This window comes from Sapajus apella, unplaced genomic scaffold, assembly GCF_009761245.1.
Source record: "Sapajus apella isolate SASKATOON/1434 unplaced genomic scaffold, GSC_monkey_1.0 scaffold6, whole genome shotgun sequence".
NCBI classification, from domain to species: domain Eukaryota; kingdom Metazoa; phylum Chordata; class Mammalia; order Primates; family Cebidae; genus Sapajus; species Sapajus apella.
In genome coordinates this window covers 74,985,267-74,995,161 of record NW_022436946.1, presented here as the reverse complement: position 1 = coordinate 74,995,161, position 9,895 = coordinate 74,985,267, and positions in this window count along the sequence as shown.

Sequence of the window (9,895 nt, the reverse complement as noted above, 5' to 3'; positions counted from 1 at the left end):
ATATATATATATATATATATATATATATATATATATATAATTGCATTGTAGGTTCTGGGGTACATGTAAAGAATATGCAAGATTGTTGCATAGGTACATACATGGCAATGTGGTTTGCTGCTTCCATCCCCATCACCTGTATCTGGCATTTATCCCCATGTTATCCCTCCCCAACTCCCTACCCCCCACTGTCCCTCCTGTAGTCCCCTCCTACAGACCTCAATGTGTAATGCTTCCCTCCTTTACAATTTTTTGTATATTTAGTAGAGACGGGGTTTCACCACATTGGCCATGCTGGTCTCAAACTCCTGACCTCAGGTGATCCACCCACCTCGGCCTCCCAAAGTGCTGGGATTATAGGCATCAGCCACCATGCCTGGCCTCATATCCTATTTCAAATTAAATCTGTTGCAATATGTGTTTTGGTTTAAGAAAATCCAGTCTCACACAGATATTTAGATAATTGTGGACATTATTCTTTCTACTATACCAACACTCAGCAAATGGTAGCTTCTTACCTTTGAATGGCCTTTTTATTCATGCATGATTTTGTACCATCACTCATTAGCCATTTGGAAAATATCAGTTTATTGAAGTACTTAGATTTTCCAAATATTGACTCATTTCATTATACAATATAATAAAAAATCACATTGATTAGTACCACCACCAGTCTCATCAGAAAAATGTAACTGTTGGGAAGCTGTTAAGACACAGTGGTGATAAAAGTTTTCCAAAATTCTAATTTTTTTTTTTTTTTTTTTTTTTGAGACGGAGTTTCGCTCTTGTTACCCAGGCTGGAGTGCAATGGCGCGATCTCGGCTCACCGCAACCTCCGCCTCCTGGGTTCAGGCAATTCTCTTGCCTCAACCTCCTCAGTAGCTGGGATTACAGGCACGTGCCACCATGCCCAGCTAATGTTTTGTATTTTTAGTAGAGACGGGGTTTCACCACGTTGACCAGGATGGTCTCGATCTCTTGACCTCGTGATCCATCCGCCTCGGCCTCCCAAAGTGCTGGGATTACAGGCTTGAGCCACCGCGCCGAGCTAATTTTTTTTTTAAAGAGAGGGTCTTGCTCTGTTGCCCAGGCCGGAGTGCAATGGTGCAGTCTCCACTCACTGCAACTTCTGCCTCCTGAGCTTAAGTGATTCTCTCATCTCAGCCTCCTCAGCAGCTGGGACCACAGGTGTGCACCACCATGCCTGGCTATTTTTTTTTTCTTTTTAAGATAAGGTCTTGCTCTGTCACCCAGGCTGGGGTGCAGTGGCATAATCTCGGCTCACTGCAATCTCCACCTCCCAGGTTCAAATGATCCTCCCCAGTAGCTGGAACTACAGCTTCACGCCACCATGCCCAGGTAACTTTTGTATTTTTTGGTAGAGATGGGATTTTACCATTTTGGCCAGGCTGGTCTCAAACTCCTGACTTTAAGAGATCTGCCCACTTAGGCCTCCCAAAGTGCTGGAATTACAGGTGTGAGCCACCGTGCCTGGTCTAATTTTTGTAATTTTTTTAGAGATGGGGTTTGACCATGTTGTCCAGGTTGGTCTGGAACTCCTGAGCTCTAGCAATCACTCTTCTCAGTCTCCCAAAATCTTGGGATTATAGGCATAAGCCACCACACCCAGCCTTAATAAAATTGTATTTGTAGAAAGTGTATAGTTTGCCAACACCCTAATGTAAGACAAAACAAACTCGCTACTGCTGCTGCTGCTGCTGCTGGTGGTGGCAGGTGTAAGTTGATACAATTTTGGAGACCATATCTACTAAAATTGCACATACCACCTTGTGACTCAGCAATTTTACTCCTAAATACATACCCAGGCTGAGCGTGGTGGCTCATGCCTGTAATCGCAGCACTTTGGGAGGCCAAGGCTGGTGGATTACATGGGCCTAGGCATTCAAGACCATCCTGGGCAACATGACGAAACCCTGTCTCTACTGGCCACCATGGTTAAACCCTATGTCTACTAAAAATACAGAACAAAAATAGCTGGGTGTGGTGTCGGGCACCTGTAATCCCAGCTACTTGGGAGGCTGAGGCAAGAGAATTACTTGAACCCAGGAGGTGGAGGTTGCAGTGAGCCAAGATTGTGCCATTGCACCCCAGCCTGGGCAACAAGAGCAAAATTCCATTTCAAAAGCAAAGAAGAACTGGAAGAGGAAACAAAAGAAAAAAGCATTAAAAAAAAAAAAAAGAAGAAGAAGATGGAGTAAATTCCAGAACATAAAAACAGCATTGAATGAGATGGGAGATAGAGAGGCCCAAGTTCACTCACAAGATTTGGAATTCAGGCCACTTGGATTTGGGGCTAAGTCTTTGAGGTATGCCTTGAGGCACCAGAGATCTTCACTGTTAATACCTAGAGTAACCTGGAGGAAGAGCTGAAGGCCAAGACCATATGTTGGCAAATCTCAAAATTGAAAGCTAGTTGAAGAAAAGATGTTTTAGGTGGGGAAGGAAAGGTTGAGAAAGTTAGACTTCACCTTGCCAAAAACTATGGTGTTCCAGTAAAGCAGGAACAGATACTACTTTGCAGAGACTAAAGGTAAGCATGGGCCGAGGAATTCAGGATGGGCAGTACCTTCTTCTTGATAGCCTGAATGTTCAGGGAAAGAGGTGGATGGGCAATTAATATCAAAACCATGCTGGGCACGGTGGCTCACACTGAGCGAGACTCTATCTCAAAAAACAAAACAAAACAAAAGAAACAAGCAGTTTGCCTAAAAGATTTCTTAGGACTGGTAACACTAATGGAATTGTAGAAACTACTTCTAGCTTCTTGATCAAGTAGTTGGCAAAATCATCCAGGAACCAGGAAACATAGTCTTATTAGTGTGGGCTAACAACAGGGAAAATGACCAGGAAGGAAGAACAAACTAAAATCAATGCAGAGGCCAGGCACAGTGGCTCACACTTGTAATCCCAATACTTTGGGAGGCCGAGGTGGGAGGATCACCTGAGGTCAGGAGTTTGAGACCAGCTTGGTCGACATGGTGAAACTCCGTCTCTACTAAAAATAATAAAATTAGCCGGGTGTGGCGGCACACACCTGTAGTCCCAGCTGCTTGGGAGGCTGAGGCAGGAGAATTGTTTGAACCTGGGAGGTAGAGGTTGCAGTGAGTGAAGATTGCACCACCGCCCTCCAGGCTGGGTGACAGAGCAAGACTCCATCTTAAATAAAATAAAACAAATGCAATCAAAGCAAGGAGGAAGTAATAAAGATTAGAGTAAAAATTCATTATGTAGAAAATAGAGAAAAATCAAAACTGGGGTCTTTAAAAAGATAAAACTGACAAGCCTTTAGATAGAATAACCAAGGAAAAAATACTCAAATTACTAAGATTAGAAATGAATGTGAGAGCCTGGTGCAGTGGCTCACACCTGTAATCACACTTCGGGAGGCTGAGGCAGGCAGATCACTTGAGCCCAGGAGTTCAAGAACAAGCCTGGGCAACATAGTGAAACCTCATCTCTACAAAAACACAACAATTAGCCAGGTGTGGTGGCATATGCCTGTAATCCCAACTACTTGGGGTGCTGAGGCAGGAGGATCACTCGAGCCAAGGAGGCCAAGGCTGCAAAGAGTGAAAATCATGACACTGCACTCTAACCCAGACAACAGTGAGATGGTGTCTCTAAATAAATAAATATAATAAGAATAAAAAATAAAGAAATGAATGGAGGACATGACTACTCACCTTATTGACCTTCCAGATATAAAAAAGATTATAAGGGAATACTACAGAACAACTATATGACAACAAATTAGATAACCTAGATGGAATGGCTAAGTTACTAGAAAAACATAAACTAAGAATAAATAGAAAATCTGAATAAACCTGATATATGAGATTGAATTAGTAATGACAGCACTTCCCACAAAGAAAAGCTCAAACCAGCTGGGCGAGGTGGCTCACGCCTGTAATCCCAACACTTTGGGAGGTGGAGGCAGGCGGATCACGAGGTCAGGAGTTCAAGACCATCCTGGCCAACATGGTGAAACCCTGTCTCTTAAAAAAAAAAAAGAAAGAAAAAATAAAAGCTCAAACCTAGATGGTTTTACTGATGAATGCAACCAAGTATGTAAAGGAGAACTAGTGCCAATCTTTCAAACTCTTCAAAAAATAGAAGATGAAAGAACACTTCCCAACTCATTCAATCAGCATTACTTTAATACTATAACCAAAGATATCACAAGAAAAGAAACACTACAGACCAACATTCCTGATTAATATAGATGCAAAAATCGTAAATTAAAAAATGAGCAAACTTGGCTGGGCATGGTAGCTCATGCTTGTAATCTCAGCCCTTTAGGAGGCCTAGATGGGAGGATCACTTGAGCCCAGGAGTTTCAGGTGTTGAGCCATGATTGTGCCACTGCACTCCATCACTTGAACTCCTGAGCGCAAAGGATTGGCCTGTCTCAGCCTCACAGCCTAGACAACAAGGCAAACAAACCAGTCTTTTTTTTTTTTTTTTTTTTTTTTTTGAGACAGAGTCTCACTGTGTCGCCCAGGCTGGAGGGCAGTGGCGTGATTTCGGCTCGCTGCTACCTCTCTCTCCTGGGTTCAAGCACTTCTCTGCCTCAGCCTCCCGAGTAGCCGGGATTTCAGGTGCCCACCACCACACCCGGCTAATTTTTGTAGTTTTTTAGTAGAGATGGGGTTTCACCATCTTGGCCAGGCTGGTCTTGAACTCCTGACCTCGTGATTCACCCACCTCGGCCTCCCAAAGTGTTGGGATTACAGGCATGAGCCACCACGCCCAGTGTTTTTGTTTCATTTTGTTTTTTGAGACGGAGTGTTTCACTGTTGCCTGGCTGGAGTGCAATGGTGAAATCTCAGCTCACTGCAGCCTCCACCTCCCGGGTTCAAGTGATTCTCCTGCTCAGCCTCCTGAGTAGCTGGGATTACAGATGTCTGCCACCACACCCGGCTAACTTTTTGTATTTTTAGTAGGGATGGGATTTCACTATGTTGGCCAGGCTGGTCTTGAATTCCTGACTTCGTGATGCAACCACCTCAGCCTCCCAAAGTGCTGCGATTACAGGTGTGAACCTCTGTTTTTTTTTTTTTTTTTTTTTTTTTTTTGAGACAAGTCTTGCTCTGTCACCCTGGCTGAAGTGCAGTGGCATGAACTATGCTTACTGCAACTTTTGCCTCCTGGGTTCAAGAGATTCTCCTGTCTCAGCCTCCCAGGTAGCTGAGATTACAGGCATGTGCCACCATGCCCAACTAATTTTTGTATTTTTAGTAGAGAAGAGGTTTCACCATGTTGGCTAGGCTGGCCTCAAACTCCGGACCTCAGGTGAGCCACCACGCCTGCTCTCAATCCTATTTTAAGAAAAAAAAGGCAAGGCCGGGCGTGGTGGCTCACACCTATAATCTCAGCACTTTGGGAGACTGAGGTGGGGGGATCACAAGATCAGGAGTTCAAGACCTGCCTGGCCAACATGGTGAAACCCTGTCTCTACTAAAATACAAAAAATTAGCTGGGCGTGGTGGTGCACGCCTGTAGTCCTAGCTACTCAGGAGGCTGAGGCAGGAGAATCACTTGAACCCAGGAGGTGGAGGTTGCAGTGAGCCGAGATGGAGCCACTACACTTCTGCCTGGAGACAGTGAGACCATCTCAACAAAAAAAGGCAAATGGAATTCAGCATTATAGAAAAAAAATTATATACCATGAGCAAGGGGATTTAACCCCACGAATGAAAGGCTGGCTTAAATCAAAAGTAAATTAATATGCCATATTAATAGGATAAAGGACAAAAACTAAAAGAACACTTCAAGAGATGCAGTAAATGCATTTCACAAAATCAACACCTATTCATGAAAAAAGACACTACTAGGAATGCAAAGTCCCTTCCCCAGTCTAATAAAAGCTATTTTCTTTTTCTTTTTCTTTTTTTTTTTTTTTTTTTTTTTTTTTTTGAGACGGAGTTTTGGCCTTGTTACCCAGGCTGGAGTGCAATGGCGCGATCTCGGCTCACCGCAACCTCCGCCTCCCGGGTTCAGGCAATTCTCCTGCCTCAGCCTCCTGAGTAGCTGGGATTACAGGCACGCGCCACCATGCCCAGCTGATTTTTTGTATTTTTAGTAGAGACGGGGCTTCACCATGTTGATCAGGATGGTCTCGATCTCTTGACCTCGTGATCCACCCGCCTCGGCCTCCCAAAGTGCTGGGATTACAGGCTTGAGCCACCGCACCCGGCCTTTTTCTTTTTTTTTTTAAGACGGGGTTTCACCATGTTGGTCAGGCTGGTCTTGAACTCCCGACCTCAGGTGATCCGCCCGCCTTGGCCTCCAAAGTGCTTGGATTACAGGCGTGAGCCACCACGCCCAGCCTATAAAAGCTATTTTCAAAAAGTCCACAGCTAACATTATATATGATACTTAATGGTAAAAAGGCTGAATTCCTTCCCCCGAAAGATCAAGAAGAAGGCAAAGATGCCTACTTTTGCTTTTATTCAACATTGTACTGGAAGTTCTAGCCAGTGCAATCAGGCGAGAAATAGAAGGCATGCATACTAAAGAATACCAACAACATGCTTTTCTATGTAGGAAATCCTAGAGAATCCACCAAAAAACAAACACACAAACACAAATAGATTTAATGAGTTTGGTAAGGTTGTAGAATACAAAATCAACATACACAAAATCTAAATACTTTTACAAATAAGTTTAGTAAGTGCACAACTTGAAAACTACAAAACATTGATGAAAGAAAGATATAAAGAAATGGAGAGTTATTTCATTCATGAACTAGAAGACTCAAGATGAACTCAGACCCTTACTTCACAACATACACAACAATTAAACTGAAAAAGAACTGCAGAGTTCAATGAAAGAGCTAAAACCAAAACTCTCGGCAGAAAACAGAAAAGTAAACCTTCATGCTCAAGCAAATGTGATTTTAAAAATTGGTTGGAGTCCATAAAAATTCAAAACTTTGATAGTATTAAGAAATCAGCCACCAGGAATGGTGGCCCACACCTGTAATCCCAGCACTTTGGGAGGCCAAGGTGGGTGGATCACCTGAAGTCAAGAGTTTGAGACCAGTGTGGACAACATGGTGAAACCCTGTCTTTACTAAAAACACAGCAAAAAAAATTAGCCAGGTGTGGTTGCGGGTGCCTGTAATCCCAGCTGCTCTGGAGGCCGAGGCAGGAGAATTGCTTGAACCTGAGAGGCAGAGGCTGCAGTGAACTGAGATCACACCACTGCACTCCAGCCTGGGCAACCAGAGCAAACTTCCACGTCAAAAACAAAATAGGCTGGGAGCAGTGGCTCACACCTAAAATCCCAGCACTTTGGGAGGCCAATGCCAGTGGATCACTTGAGGTCAGGGGTTCGAGATCAGCCTGACGAACATGGTGAAACCCTGTCTCTTCTAAAAATACAAAAAATCAGCTGGGCATAGTGGCAGGCACCTGTAATCCCAGCTACTCTGGAGGCTGAGACAGGAGAATCACTTGAACCCGGGAGGCGGAGGTTGCAGTGAGCTGAGTTCGTGCCATTGCAGTCCACCCTGGGCAACAAGAGTAAAACTGTCTCAAAACAAACAAACAAAAAAAACCCAACCCCCACCCCCACACACACACAAATAAAAGCAGTCCTGGATTAATGTGAGTATTCCTATTTATATAATTATTATTTTTGAGATGTAGTCTCAGTCTGTCACCCAGGCTGGAATGAGTGCAGTGGCAAGCTCAGCTCACCTCAACCTCCACATCATGGGTTCAAGTGATTCTCTTGCCTCAGCCTCCTGAGTAGCTGGGAATACAGGCGTGTGCCATGAAACCTGGCTAATTTTTTGTATTTTTAGTAGAGATGGCTTTCAGCATGTTAGCCAGGATGGTCTCCATCTCCTGACCTCTTGATCCACCTGCCCCAGCCTCTCAAAGTGCTGGGATTACAGGTGTGAGCCACCGAACTGGGCCTGACAGCAACGGAATTAAAACTTCTTTTAGTGAGGAAAAAAAATCCTATGCCTCACCCTGCCCCAAAGTGAAATGAAAATACAAATTACAAACAGCGAAGAATGTAACAAAAAATTATATGTCTAACAACATGGGAAATGTTTATTATGTAAAATTTAAGGGGAAAAGTCAGAGCATAAAATTGAATGTACAGTAGAATCTCAAAAGTTTGCCTAGAAGAAAACTCGGAAGGACTAAATTTATCTCTGGGTAATACTTTTATTTTTCCAAATGTATACAGTGAACACACGTTAGTTCTAAAATCATCTTAAAGCCAAAGTTATCTATCCTAATGCCAGGAACCATACGTAGCTTTTTTCTTGAAAAAGGATGGCAGATGGCGGCTCGAATCCCCTTCTCCTGGGAAGTACACTCACAGGTTCCTGAGAGGCAAAGTGGTGGACCAGAAAATACTCAGCCTTGGCATCACCTCTACTGGGGTTTCCAAGTACTGGGCTCCTCGGACTTCAGTTTTTTCATGGTGAATTGGGGATACCCACATCCATCTCACACGAGTTTTCTAAGAATTAAATGAGTCTGGCAGGTTGTAGGTGCTCAACGTAAGATAGTGCCGCCCTCTATAGTCCAGGTGATAAGTGAAACCCCTAAGGAGCGGATTTTCCAAAATCAGGGCCCGCTCCTCGGAGAGCCAAGGATGCGGTGCTTGCTGCCTCCTTGTGGGAAAGTGGCTCCTTGCCTGGTAGAGGTGGAGGAATAAGTTCTCTGAGAGTAGAGGGACCGTTCCTTCTCCCAGCTCTGCCAAACCCACGTTGGGTGTACTCCCTTAGGGAGCCTGCAGCGGTGCAAATGCGAAGGAAAGCCGCAACGCGAGCTGGAACCTGGGGCGGTGCCTCTGGCACGTCGCTATCCAGGGGAGCTACATGGAGAAGGCAAGCCACTGAGCACCAGTGCAGACCCCGGCGCTTTGAGAGAGCCGGAGGATAAGAAGAGACCGCCGGGCAGGCAGAGGAAAGGCCGGGGCTCCCCTCCTGAGGTTGAGGTTCCCCGTCGGAGGGAAGCTGCACCGAGGACCTGGGTCTATTGATTCACCTTCTACCCCAGGAGCGGCAGAAGTCCCCGCCCTGTTTGGGAACTGGCGGTCAACTCCTTCAGGTCACACCTGAGGCAAAAATGCAAGCAGGTGGAAACTTTCTGCCTTCAGGTCAAAATTGGGCGTGAACTCTGCCTTTTTATCTTTTTATTCTTTTTTTTTTCCCCCATGTCTGGCGGGGAAAAGTAGGCGGTAAATGGACCTTTAAAGCCCCGCGGGCATATCCAATTTCTACTTCGTTAGTAAATGCTTTTCTAAGTCCTAGACCAAGATGGGATCTAGGATGAGAGATTCCACCGCTTTTTGTTGCAATAGGATTAGTGTCACAGATCCAAAAAAGCAACTCATTTTGTTCTATATTGTGAAAAATTTAAAACACAAAACTAAAAATATTAGTGTTACCTGGGATTACCGTTTTAGACATCTTTCCTCACCACGTGAGAAAATAGTATCAAAATGTTAAATCGGCTGGGCGCAGATCATTTGAGGCCAGGAGTTAAGAGACCAGCCTGGTTGTCATGGTGAAACCCCATCTCTACTAAAAATGCAAAAGTTAAAGAAAAAAAGAGAAAATTTCCTAGTTTACATGAGGGTTCACTCTCAGTGTTAGGATAATTTCTTTTTTTTTTTCAGTTCATTTGAGGCCTTAATTTTTTTGAGGTGGAGTCTCGCTCCATCACCCAGGCTGGAGTGCAGTGGCACCATCTTAGCTCAGTGCAACCTCTGCCTCCCAGGTTCAAGTGATTCTTCTTCCTCAGCCTCCCAAGTAGCTGGGACTACAGGGGCATGGCACCACTCCCAGCTAATATTTGGTATTTTTTTTTTTTTTTTTTTTTTTTTTCGGGGGGGGTTCCATCCT